This window comes from Pongo pygmaeus, chromosome Y, assembly GCF_028885625.2.
Source record: "Pongo pygmaeus isolate AG05252 chromosome Y, NHGRI_mPonPyg2-v2.0_pri, whole genome shotgun sequence".
Taxonomy (NCBI): domain Eukaryota; kingdom Metazoa; phylum Chordata; class Mammalia; order Primates; family Hominidae; genus Pongo; species Pongo pygmaeus.
Window position 1 is genome coordinate 9,650,044 of NC_072397.2, and position 13,758 is coordinate 9,663,801.

Consider the following 13,758-nt stretch of genomic DNA (forward strand, 5'->3'; position numbering starts at 1 on the left):
CACTTTTTGATGGGGTTGTTTGTTTTTTTCTTGTAAATTTGTTGGAGTTCATTGTAGATTCTGGATATTAACCCTTTGTCAGATGAGTAGGTTGCGAAAATTTTCTCCCATTTTGTAGGTTGCCTGTTCACTCTGATGGTAGTTTCCTTTGCTGTGCAGAAGCTCTTTAGTTTAATTAGATCCCATTTGTCAATTTTGTCTTTTGTTGCCATTGCTTTTGGTGTTTTAGACATGAAGTCCTTGCCCATGCCTATGTCCTGAATGGTATTGCCTAGGTTTTCTTCTAGGGTTTTTATGGTTTTAAGTATAACATTTAAGTCTTTAATTCATCTTGAATTCATTTTTGTATAAGTTGTCAGGAAGGGATCCAGTTTCAGCTTTCTACATATGGCTAGCCAGTTTTCCCAGCACCATTTATTAAATAGGGAATCCTTTCCCCATTGCTTGTTTTTCTCAGGTTTGTCAAAGATCAGATAGTTGTAGATATGTGGCATTATTTCTGACGGCTCTGTTCTGTTCCATTGATCTATATCTCTGTTTTGGTACCAGTACCATGCTGTTTTGGTTACTGTAGCCTTGTAGTATAGTTTGAAGTCAGGTAGCGTGATGCCTCCAGCTTTGTTCTTTTGGCTTAGGATTGACTTGGCGATGTGGGCTCTTTTTTGGTTCCATATGAACTTTAAAGTAGCTTTTTCCAATTCTGTGAAGAAAGTCATTGGTAACTTGATGGGGATGGCATTGAATCTGTAAATTACCTTGGGAAGGATGGCCATTTTCATGATATTGATTCTTCCTACCCATGAGCATGGAATGTTCTTCCTTTTGTTTGTATCCTCTTTTATTTCCTTGAGCAGTGGTTTGTAGTTCTCCTTGAAGAGGTCCTTCACATCCCTTGTAAGTTGGATTCCTACGTATTTTATTCTCTTTGAAGCAATTGTGAATGGGAGTTCACTCATGATTTGGCTCTCTGTTTGTCTGTTATTGATGTATAAGAATGCTTGTGATTTTTGTACATTGATTTTGTATCCTGAGACTTTGCTGAAGTTGCTTATCAGCTTAAGGAGATTTTGGGCTGAGACAATGGGGTTTTCTAGATATACTATCATGTCATCTGCAAACAAGGACAATTTGACTTCCTCATTTCCTAATTGAATACCCTTGATTTCCTTCTCCTGCCTAATTGCCCTGGCCAGAACTTCCAACACTATGTTGAATAGAAGTGGTGAGAGAGGGCATCCCTGTCTTGTGCCAGTTTTCAAAGGGAATGCTTCCAGTTTTTGCCCATTCAGTATGATATTGGCTGTGGGTTTGTCATAAATAGCTCTTATTATTTTGAGATACGACCCATCAATTCCTAATTTATTGAGAGTTTTTAGCATGAAGGGTTATTGAATTTTGTCAAAGGCCTTTTCTACATCTATTGAGATAATCATGTGGTTTTTGACTTTGGTTCTGTTTATATGCTGGATTACATTTATTGATTTGCGTATGTTGAACCAGCCTTGCATCCCAGGGATGAAGCCCACTTGATCATGGTGGATAAGCTTTTTGATATGCTGCTGGATTCTGTTTGCCAGTATTTTATTGAGGATTTTTGCATCAATGTTCATCAAGGATATTGGTCTAAAATTCTCTTTTTTGGTTGTGTCTCTGCCAGGCTTTGGTATCAGGATGATGCTGGCCTCATAAAATGAGTTAGGGAGGATTCCCTCTTTTTCTCTTGATTGGAATAGTTTCAGAAGGAATGGTACCAGCTCCTCCTTGTACCGCTGGTAGAATTCGGCTGTGAACCCATCTGGTCCTGGACTTTTTTTGGTTGGTAAGCTATTGATTATTGCCACAATTTCAGCTCCTGTTATTGGTCTATTCAGAGATTCAACTTCTTCCTGGTTTAGTCTTGGGAGGGTGTATGTGTTGAGGAATTTATCCATTTCTTCTAGATTTTCTAGTTTATTTGCATAGAGGTGTTTGTAATATTCTCTGATGGTAGTTTGTATTTCTGTGGGATCGGTGGTGATATCCCCTTTATCATTTTTTATTGCATCTATTTGATTCTTCTCTCTTTTTTTCTTTATTAATCTTGCTAGTGGTCTATCAATTTTGTTGATCCTTTCAAAAAACCAGCTCCTGGATTCATTTATTTTTTGAAGGGTTTTTTGTGTCTCTATTTCCTTCAGTTCTGCTCTGATTTTAGTTATTTCTTGCCTTCTGCTAGCTTTTGAATGTGTTTGCTCTTGCTTTTCTAGTTCTTTTAATTGTGATGTTAAGGTGTCAGTTTTGGATCTTTCCTGCTTTCTCTTGTGGGCATTTAGTGCTATAAATTTCCCTCTACACACTGCTTTGAATGCATCCCAGAGATTCTGGTATGTTGTGTCTTGGTTCTCGTTGGTTTCAAAGAACATCTTTATTTCTGCCTTCATTTCGTTGTGTACCCAGTAGTCATTCAGGAGCAGGTTGTTCAGTTTCCACGTAGTTGAGCGGTTTTGAGTGAGATTCTTCATGCTGAGTTCTAGCTTGATTGCACTGTTATCTGAGAGATAGTTTGTTATAATTTCTGTGCTTTTACATTTATTGAGGAGAGCTTTACTTCCAAGTATATGGTCAATTTTGGAATAGGTGTGGTGTGGTGCTGAAAAAAATGTGTATTCTGTTGATTTAGGGTGGAGAGTTCTGTAGATATCTATTAGGTCTGCTTGGTGCAGAGCTGAGTTCAATTCCTGGGTATCCTTGTTGATTTTCTGTTTCGTTGATCTGTCTAATGTTGACAGTGGGGTGTTAAAGTCTCCCATTATTAATGTGTGGGAGTCTAAGTCTCTTTGTAGGTCACTCAGGACTTGCTTTATGAATCTGGGTGCTCCTGTATTGGGTGCATATATATTTAGGATAGTTAGCTCTTCTTGTTGAATTAATCCCTTTACCATTATGTAATGGCCTTCTTTGTCTCTTTTGATCTTTGTTGGTTTAAAGTCTGTTTTATCAGAGACTGGGATTGCAACCCCTGCCTTTTTTTGTTTTCCATTTGCTTGGTAGATCTTCCTCCATCCTTTTATTTTGAGCCTATGTGTGTCTCTGCACGTGAGATGGGTTTTCTGAATACAGCACACTGATGGGTCTTGAGTCTTTATCCAATTTGCCAGACTGTGTCTTTTAATTGGAGCATTTAGTCCATTTACATTTAAAGTTAATATTGTTATGTGTGAATCTGATCCTGTCATTATGATGTTAGCTGGTTATTTTGCTCATTAGTTGATGCAGTCTCTTCCTAGTCTCGATGGTCTTTACATTTCCGTATGATTTTGCAGTGGCTGGTACCTGTTGTGCCTTTCCATGTTTAGCGCTTCCTTCAGGAGCTCTTTTAGGGCAGGCCTGGTGGTGACAAAATCTGTCAGCATTTGTTTGTCTGTAAAGTATTTTATTTCTCCTTCACTTATGAAGCTTAGTTTGGCAGGATATGAAATTCTGGGTTGAAAATTCTTTTCTTTAAGAATGTTGAATATTGGCCCCCACTCTCTTCTGGCTTGTAGGGTTTCTGCTGAAAGATCCGCTGTTAGTCTGATGGGCTTCCCTTTGATGGTAACCCGACCTTTCTCTTTGGCTGCCCTTAACATTTTTTCCTTCATTTCAACTTTGGTGAATCTGACAATTATGTGTCTTGGAGTTGCTCTTCTCGAGGAGTATCTTTGTGGTGTTCTCTGTATTTCCCAAATCTGAATGTTGGCCTGCCTTGCTAGGTTGGGGAAGTTCTCCTGGATAATATCCTGCAGAGTGTTTTACAACTTGTTTCCATTCTCCCCGTCACTTTCAGGTACACCAATCAGACGTAGATTTGGTCTTTTCACATAGTCCCATATTTCTTGGAGGCTTTGCTCATTTCTTTTTATTCTTTTTTCTTTAAACTTCCCTTCTCACTTCATTTCATTCATTTCATCTTCCAGCGTTGATACCCTTTCTTCCATTTGATCGCATCGGCTCCTGAGGCTTCTGCATTCTTCACGTAGTTCTCGAGCCTTGGTTTTCAGCTCCATCAGCTCCTTTAAGCACTTCTCTGTATTGGTTATTCTAGTTATACATTCTTCTAAATTTTTTTCAAAGTTTTCAACTTCTTTGCCTTTGGTTTGAATATCCTCCCGTAGCTCGGAGTAATTTGATCTTCTGAAGCCTTCTTCTCTCAGCTCATCAAAGTCATTCTCCATCCAGCTTTATTCCGTTTCTGGTGAGGAACTGTGTTCCTTTGGAGGAGGAGAGGTACTCTGCATTTTAGAGTTTCCAGTTTTTCTGCTCTGTTTTTTCCCCATCTTTGTGGTTTTATCTACTTTTGGTCTTTGATGATGGTGATGTACAGATGGGTTTTTGGTGTGGATGTCCTTTCTGTTAGTTTTCCTTCTAACAGACAGAACCCTGAGCTGCAGGTCTGTTGGCGTACCTGGCCAGCCGTGTGAGGTGTCAGTCTGCCCCTGCTGGGTGGTGCCTCCCAGTTAGGCTGCTCGGGGGTCAGGGGTCAGGGACCCACTTGAGGAGGCAATCAGCCCGTTCTCAGATCTCCAGTTGCGTGCTGGGAGAACCACTGCTCTCCTCAAAGCTGTCAGCCAGGGACATTTTCCAGAATGATGGTTTCTAGCTTCATCCATGTCCCTACAAATGGCATGAACTCATCCTTTTTAATGGCTTCATAGTATTTCATGGTATATATGAGCCACATTTTCTTAATCCAGTCTATCATTGATGGGCATTTGGGTTGGTTCCAAGTCTTTGCTATTGTGAATAGTGCCGCAATCAACATACTTGTGCATGTGTCTTTATAGCATCATGAATTATAATCCTCTGGGTATATGCCCAGTAATGGGATGGCTGGATCAAATGGTATTTCTAGTTCTAGATCCTTGAAGAATCACCACACTGTCTTCCACAATGCTTGAGCTAGTTTACAGTCCCACCAACAGTGTAAAAACATTCCTATTTCTCCACAACCTCTCCAGCACCTGTAGTTTCCTGAAGTTTTAATGATCGCCATTCTAACTGGCATGAGATAGTATCTCATCGTGGTTTTGATTTGCATTTCTCTGACGCCCAGTGATGATGAGCATTTTTTCATGTGTCTGTTGGCTGCATAAATATCTTCTTTTGAGAAATGTCTTTTCATATCATTTGCCCACTTTTTGATGGGGTTGTTTGATTTTTTTCTTGTAAATTTGTTTAAGTTCTTTGTAGATTCTGGATATTAGCCTTTGTTAGATGGGTAGATTGTGAAAATTTTCTCCCATTCTGTAGGTTGCCTGTTCCCTCTCATGGTAGTTTCTCTTGCTGTGCAGGAGCTCTTTAGTTTAATTAGATCCCATTTGTCAATTTTGGCTTTTGTTGCCATTGCTTTTGGTGTTTTAATCAGGAAGTCTTTGCCCATGTGTATGTCCTGAATGGTATTGTCTAGGTTTTCTTCTAGGGTTTTTATGGTTTTCAGTCTAACATTTAAGTCTTCAATCAATCTTGAATTCATTTCTGTATAAGGTGTAAGAAAAGGATCCAGTTTCCACTTTCTACAACATATGGCTAGCCAGTTTTCCCAACATCATTTATTAAATAGGGAATCCTTTCCCCATTGCTTGTTTTTGTCAGGTTTGTCAAAGATCAGATGGTTGTAGATGTGTGGTATTATTTCCAAGGGCTTTATTCTCTTCATTAGTCTATATCTCTGTTTTGGTACTAGTACCATGCTATTTTGGTTACTGTGGCCTTGTAGTATAGTTTGAAGTCAGGTAGCATGATGCCTCCTGCTTTGTTCTTTTGGCTTAGGATTGTCTTGGCAATGCAGGCTCTTTTTTGGTTTCATATGAACTTTAAAGTAGTTTTCTTCCAATTCTGTGAAGAAAGTCATTGTTAGCTTGATGGCGATGGCATTGAATCTATAAATTATCTTGGACAGTATGGCCATTTTCATGATTTTGATTCTTCCTATCCATGAGCATGGAATGTTTTTCCATTTGTTTGTGTCCTCTTTTATTTCATTGAGCAGTGGTTTGTAGTTCTCCTTGAAGAGGTCCTTCACATCCCTTGTAAGTTGGATTCCTAGGTATTTTATTCTCTTTGAAGCAATTGTGAATGGGATTTCACTCATGATTTGGCTGTCTGTTTTTCTGTTATTGGTGTATAGGAAAGAACATCTTTATTTCTGCCTTCATTTCGTTATGTACCCAGTAGTCATTCAGGAGCAGGTTGTTCAGTTTCCATGTAGTTGATCAGTTTTGAGTGAGTTTCTTAATCCTGAGTTCTAGTTTGATTGCACTGTGGTCTGATAGATAGTTTGTTATGATTTCTGTTCTTTTACATTTGCTGAGGAGTGCATTACTTCCAACTATGTGGTCAGTTTTGGAATAAGTGTGATGTGGTGCTGAGAAGAATGTATATTCTGTTGATTTGGGGTGGACAGTTCTGTAGTTGTCTACAGACAGTTCTGTAGTTGTCTGTCTTGGTGCAGAGCTGAGTTCAATTCCTGGGTATCCTTGTTAACTTTCTGTCTCGTTGATCTGTCTAATGTTGTCAGTGAGATGTTAAAATGTCCCATTATTATTGTGTGGGAGTCTTAAGTCTCTTTGTAGGTCTCTAAGGACTTGCTTTATGAATCTGGGTGCTCGTGTATTGGGTGCTTATATATTTAGGATAGTTAGCTCTTCTTGTTGAATATCCCTTTACCATTATGTATTGGCCTTCTTTGTCTCTTTTGATCTTGTTGGTTTAAAGTCTGTTTTATTAGAGACTAGGTTTGCAACCCCTGTTTTTTTTGTTTTCCATTTGCTTGGTAGATCTTCCTCCATCCCTTTATTTTGAACCTATGTGTATCTCTGCACATGAGATGGGTCTCCTGAATACAGCACACTGGCGGATATTGACTCTTTATCCAATTTGCCAGACTGTTTTTTAATTGGAGCGTTTAGTCCATTTACCTTTAAGGTTAATATTGCTATATGTGAATTTGATTCTCTTATTATGATGTTAGCTGGTTATTTTGCTCGTTAGTTGATACAGTTTCTTCCTAACATTGATGGTCTTTACAACTTGGCATGTTTTTACAGTGGCTGGTACTGGTTGTTCCTTTCCATGTTTAGTGCTTCTTTCAGGAGCTCTTGTAAGGCAGTCCTGGTGGTGACAAAATCCCTCAGCATTTGTTTGTCTGTAAAGGATTTTATTTCTCCTTCACTTACAAAGCCTGGTTTGGCTGGATATGAAATTCTGGATTGAAAATTCTTTTCTTTAAGAATGTTGAATATTGGCCCCCATTCTCTTCTGGATTGTAGGATTTCTGCCGAGAGATCCGCTGTTAATCTGATGGGCTTCCCTTTGTGGGTAACCTGACCTTTCTCTCTGGCTGCCCTTAACATTTTTTCCTTCATTTCAACTTTGGTGAATCTGACAATTATGTGTTTTGGAGTTGCTCTTCTCGAGGAGTATCTCTGTGGTATTATCTGTGTTTCCTGAATTTGAATGTTGGCCTGCCTCACTAGGTTGGGGAAGTTCTCCTCGATAATATCCTGAAGAGTGTTTTCCAGCTTGGTTCCATTCTCCCCGTCACTTTCAGGTACACCAATCAGATGTAGATTTGATCTTTTCACATAGTCCCATATTTCTTGGAGGCTTCGTTCATTTCTTTTTACTCTTTTTTCTCTGAACTTCTCTATTCCCTTCATTTCATTCATTTGATCTTCAATCACTGATATACCCTGTCTTCTACGTGATCAAGTCAGATACTGTGGCTTGTGCATGCATCACGTAGTTCTTGTGGCATAGTTTTTAGCCCCATCAGGTCATTTAAGGACTTCTCTATGCTGTTTATTCTAGTTAGCCATTCGTCTAATCTTTTTTCAAGATTTTTACCTTCTTTGTGATGGGTTCGAACATCCTCCTTTAGCTCGGAGAAGTTTGTTATTACCCATCGTCTGAAGCTTTCTTCTCTCAACTTGTCAAAGTCATTCTCCATCCAGCGTTGTTCCATTGCTGGCAAGGAGCTGTGTTCCTTCGGAGGAGAAGAGGCGCTCTGATTTTTAGAATTTTCAGATTTTCTGCTCTGGTTACTCGCCATCTTTTTGGTTTTACCTACTTTTGGTCTTTGATGACGGTGACGTACAGATGGAGTTTTGGTGTGGATGTCTTTTGTTTTTGTTAGTTTTCCTTCTAACAATCAGGACCCTCAGCTGCAGTCTGTGGAGTTTGCTGGAGGTCCACTCCAGACCTTGTTTGCCTGGGTATCACCAGCGGAGGCTGCAGAACAGCAAATATTGCAGAACAGCAGATGTTGCTGCCTGATCCTTCCTCCAGAAGCTTTGTCTCTGAGGGGCACCTGGCTTTTTGAGGTTGTCAGTCGGCCCCTATTGGGACGTGCCTCCCAGTTAGGCTACTCAGGGGTCAGGGACCCACTTGAGGAGGCAGTCTCTTTGTTCTCAGATCTTAAACTCTGTGCTGGGAGAAGCACTACTCTCTTCAAAGCTGTCTGACACAGACATTGAAATCTGCAGAAGTTTCTGCTGCCTTTTGTTCAGCTATGCCCTGCCCCCAGAGGTGGAGTCTATAGAGGCAGGCAGGCCTCCTTGAGCTGTCCTGAGCTCCATCCAATTTGAGCTTCCTGGCCTTTTTAGCTACTCAAGCCTCAGCAATTGCGGACACCCCTTCCCTAGCCTCGCTGCTGCCTTGCAGTTCGATCTCAGACTGCTGTGCTAGAAGTGAGCCAGGCTCCGTGGGCGTGGGACCCTCCAAACCAGGCATGAGATATCATCTCCTGGTGTGCCCTTTGCTAAGGCCATTGGAAAATCACAGTATTAGTGTGGGAGTGACCGGAATTTCCAGGTACCTTCTGTCACAGCTTCCCTTTGCTAGGAAAGGGAATTCCCCAACCCCTTGTGCTTCCCGGATGAGGTGATGCCCCATCCTGCTCCGTGAGCTGCACTCACTGTCTGACAAGCCCCAGTGAGATGAACCTGGTACCTCAGTTGGAAATACAGAAATCACCAGTCTTTTATGTTGCTCATGTTGGAAATGCAGAAATCACCAGTCTTTTGCATCACTCATGCTGGGAGCTTTGGACTGGAGCTGTTCCTATTCAGCAATCCTGGAACCTCCTAATTTTAATATCTTTATACTTTGCAATTAGGTTACCTCTTTGTGAAATTAAAAATTACCACGTTTACTTTAGATTGTTAAGAAGTAGTGTTACTTGGCTGGGCGCGGTGGCTCATGCCTGTAATCCCAGCACTTCGGGAGGCCAAGGGAGGCAGATCACAAGGTCAGTATATGGAGATGATCCTGGCTAACACGGTGAAACCCCATCTCTACTAAAAATACAAAAAATTAGCCAGATATGGTGGCAGGCACCTGTAGTCCCAACTACTCGAGAAGCTGAGGCAAGACAATGGCATGAACCTGGGAGGTGGAGCTTGCAGTGAGCCAAGATCGCCCCACTGCACTCCAGCCTGGTTGACAGAGCGAGACTCCGTCTCAAAAAAAAAAAAAGAAAAATAGTATTACTTTGCAAACCACTATGAAAAGCAAAATAAGCTGTTAAGCCTTATCACCTGCTTGTTTATTGTCAGATATACAAAATGTACAAAAGCACAGGGGGATGGAAAATTGTACTTTTAGCACTGCTTAGTTTTCTTTGCTTTATAACATTTGATTTAACTCTCTCTTCAACCTTTTTGCTTACTCTCCTTCCCTCTAGTTTGTGAATAGCATAATGGAAGAAGCTGGACTTTGTGGGCTAAGAGAGAAAGCAGATATGTTCTGTAACTCTGAATCAAATGATATTCTTCAACATCAAGACTCAAATTGTGGTGCCACAAGTAATAAGCATTTATTGGAAGATGAAGAAGGCAGTAACTTTATAACAAAGAACAGGAGTTGGATGAGCCCAGTGCACTACATACGAGAGTCAAGAAAGGAGCTTCCTGAGCAAGAGGTAGCCCCTCCCTCTGGTCAGCAAGCTTTACAGTGCAACAGGAACAAATAAAAAGTCTTAGTTAATGATCTCTGGTCTGTGGTTGGATGTTGTCACGTACTGGTCTTTTTGTTTTACATTTTCTGCAGCATGAGTGATTATGAACTTGGCCTGTTTGAAGGTAAATGTTGCCTAGCAAACTTGTTTCTTCACTTGGTTTAGTCCACCTATCATTCTCCAGTTATGTGTAGGGAACAAAAATAGCAAAATACGAAGCCCAGTTATAAGAAACTTAATGATTTCTCTGTGTAACAAGATGCTTTAAGAAACTTTGAGGCCAATATGATGTAATTAGTATTTGATTTACCTTGCTTTTTGTATCTTTGAAAATAACTTAATAATTAGTATGAAGACAATATGTATGCTAATTTTGCTTAAAAGATTATACACTGAAATTTAGAGAGTATATAATGTTATCTGTAGTGTAGAAAGAGTTAAATAAGACTGATTTTTAGAATTTGTTTTATCCCTTCCACTCTGTTAGCTTGAAAATTAGGATTAAGAATATGATATGTCAAATTTCGTGACTGAAAACTGAAATGCATTAATAGTTGCCCTCAGTGTTTCATCCTTATTATACTAACATTTACATTGATATATATGACTTATATATGAGACTGAAACTTGGCATTTTTATTCATAATCCATTTTCTGCTACCCTGGAAGACAAAAAAAATATGGTAGTATATAAAGTAATTGTAATTCATTGGAAATAAGACAGGTATCTTCAAAATTGATAGCCCCAATTATATGTGTAAAATGTAGCTTGAGGTTAAAATTATTTAAAAAGTTTTAAATGAAAATCTTTATGAAAATGTCAGTTATATTACAGTTGTTTCTTACACATACACATTCAATAACAATATTTATTTATTCTTTTTTCTAGAGAGACAAGGTCTTTTGCTGTCACCCAGGCTGGAGTGCAGTGGTACAATCATGGGTCATGGCAGGCTTAAACTCCTGAGCTCGTGATCCTGTCACTTCAGACTCTAGAGTAGCTGGGGCTACAGGCGTACACCACCACACATGGCTAATTTTTTATTTTTCTTTTGTTGTAGAGATGGGCTGTCATTCTATTGCCCAGGCTGGTCTTGGTATTCTGTCTTGTAGCAGTATATGTTGGCTACCTGTACTGGCCTTGGCTTTTCCAAGTGTCAAGATTACAGATGTGAGCTAGTATACCCTGCCCAGTGTTTCTTTCTTATTTGGCTTTGGTGTGAATGAGAAAAGAATTTAGTACTAAAATTTTATGTGCATACAGAAGTATTACGTGAAGTTAGCCTGTTTTCCCTCAACCTATAGTACTCTGTAAAGTATACCAAAAGTCAAGGTTTTAAAGAACTGTGTTACATATTAGAGAGAACAAATCAAAAGTTACTTATCTCCATCTTTACCAGTAGAACATTATTATGTATTTTGAAGCACCATTTGACTCTTTCTATTTCAGCTACTTGCTTGTCCCTTCCAAAGTTATTATAGTACTCTTTTAAAACTTTTCTTCAAGGGAAGAGCTATTTTGACTTCCTTTTCTTTGATCTAAACCTAACACCCAAAATATGCTTAGTAGATCATCCGAAAAAAATCATAACTTGTTTAAATTATTCATAGCAAAAGTTACATATTATAAGGGTTATGAGCATCTTAGGCAGTGAATAGTAACTGAATATCCTTTTATAGCTGTCCTTCACTAGCAGGAAGCCTTATTTCCTGCCCTTTTGCATATCTTAACTTAGAATGTTACTGTCTAAATAGTGGTTAGGCAAGAGTAGTTCTTAAACTTGCAGTAATTATCTTGCACTACATTTAAGGGCTAAATAGCTAGTAGTCGTGCTTGATAATTGAAGAAATTTGTACAGCTAGAGGAAGTACCTACTAAATTTTCAAAAGTTTCCTGAATTTAATAGGTAAATCTGTTTTTAATTAGAGCTGTATCATTTTACTCTGAATGTCTTAACATAGAAGTTTACATAAAATTTACAGATTGGATTGATTTCAGCCTCCTTCTGGTACTTTTTTAAATCTTATTAATCATCAGGAAAAGAAGTTTTGTTATTGATGCAAGCCCTAAACACTCTTTCGACTCCAGAGGAGAAGCTAGCAGCTCTCTGTAAGAAATATGCTGATCTTGTGAGTATTTATTTAATGGAGCAAGGACCACAGAAAATAAAATATATGTGTGCTTGATAAGATTTTTAAATATTATTTTGATGTAACTTTAAATTTAAAATGATATTTTATCCCAAAATTGAAAACAATCTCCTTTCTTTAGTACTTATGATTGGTGTATGTGACTTCATCTTATGAAATGATGTATAGAACATTATAATACTTTTTTAAATGTGAAATAAATTTCCTAAAACTTAGTATTCTACATGAGCAGTTTTTGGTTTTTTTTTTTTTGTATGCTGAAGATGCCTGACAATTGGGAGGAAGTGGTTTCTGTATTTAAAATTTCCCAAAGGAATTCTGCAGATTCAAGCTCTAACCATTCTTGATTAAAATTGTGAGTTAGATAAAATTGTTTAGTAAAATTGTACTATGGCTCAGGAAATATTTATTTAATATCTACTATATGCCAAGCATTGTTCCTTTTTCCATCTTCCAGGGAAATTCACCTCTTCTATAGAAGAGCTTGTTTTGAACTATATGATTTGAAACAAAATTCTTTTTTTGGAGACTATGGAAACATTCTCAACAGGGAAACCCTACTAGACTTTGTAAAGCAAATAATGAAAAAGATACAGAACTTTCTGAAGAATCATGGGAAATTTTTATAATTAATGTAAATGCTAAAATTCTGTTTCGTGAAACATTTATGGGAATTATCACTGACTTTTTTTTTGTACATTTTCAAATAATGTTAAAGCAGCAACTCCATATTGTAAATGCACAAAACAAATATTTAGTTAATAATCAACTCCAAGAATAAAGCTGTAACAATAATAGTTACTATTCTCTCATGTGGTCCATAGTTACACGTAGCGGGCATCTTCAGGTGCCACGTACTTAGCAGCAGCCTGGCACCTTCTGATATTTTGAGAAGCAGGAATCCCTGAGCATAAATGCAAATAGCTTAGAACTGTCCAAAAGCAAAGACAGCAGAAAATAAAATTGTCGCTTGCTATGTTCAGGAAAGGAATGCTTCCATTGGATATGGAAGCCATTCTCAAATGTTACATTAGCCTGAGGAAAATCATGTGAGAAATGCCAGAAAAAGAAGACAGCGACAAAGAAGATAAAAGAAAGATTGACAAAAGAATTGAATTTCTGGTAGAAAAAGCAGTGTACTAGAAGGTTAGGAGATTTATTTCCTAGCTGTCAGTCATGAAAGGGTTAGGGAAGAAAGAGCAAATTGATTGCATACTGTAGCATGGTCATCTAGGGTGGTCCTCAAACACATAGAAATCACACAAAGATTGTCAAATTGAAGATTCGGATTTGGTAGATCTGAAAACGCACTTTGTAAAATTGGCCATGGTAGGGGTGGAAGTGACTGAAATACTGCATTATTTATTTATTTATTTCATTTATTTTAGTCAGAGTCTTGCACTGTCACTCAGGCTGGTATGCCATGGTTCAGTCACAGTTCACTACAGTCTTGAACTCCTAGCCTCAAACAATTCTCCTGTATCAGCCTCCTGAGTACCTGGCACTACAGGCCTGCACAAGTATGCATGGCTAATTAAAAAAAATTTTTTGTAGAAATGGAGTTTTGGTATTTTGCCCAGGCTAGTCGTGAACTCCAGGGCTCAAGTAATCCTCCCACCTCAACTTCCCAGAGT

The 13,758-nt window shown here is 38.6% G+C and overlaps 1 pseudogene; it reads left to right on the forward strand.

The window, feature by feature from the left end:
• LOC129025878 (gamma-taxilin-like) overlaps nucleotides 1-13,758 on the forward strand; it is a 45,563-nt pseudogene that overhangs the window by 18,908 nt on the left and 12,897 nt on the right.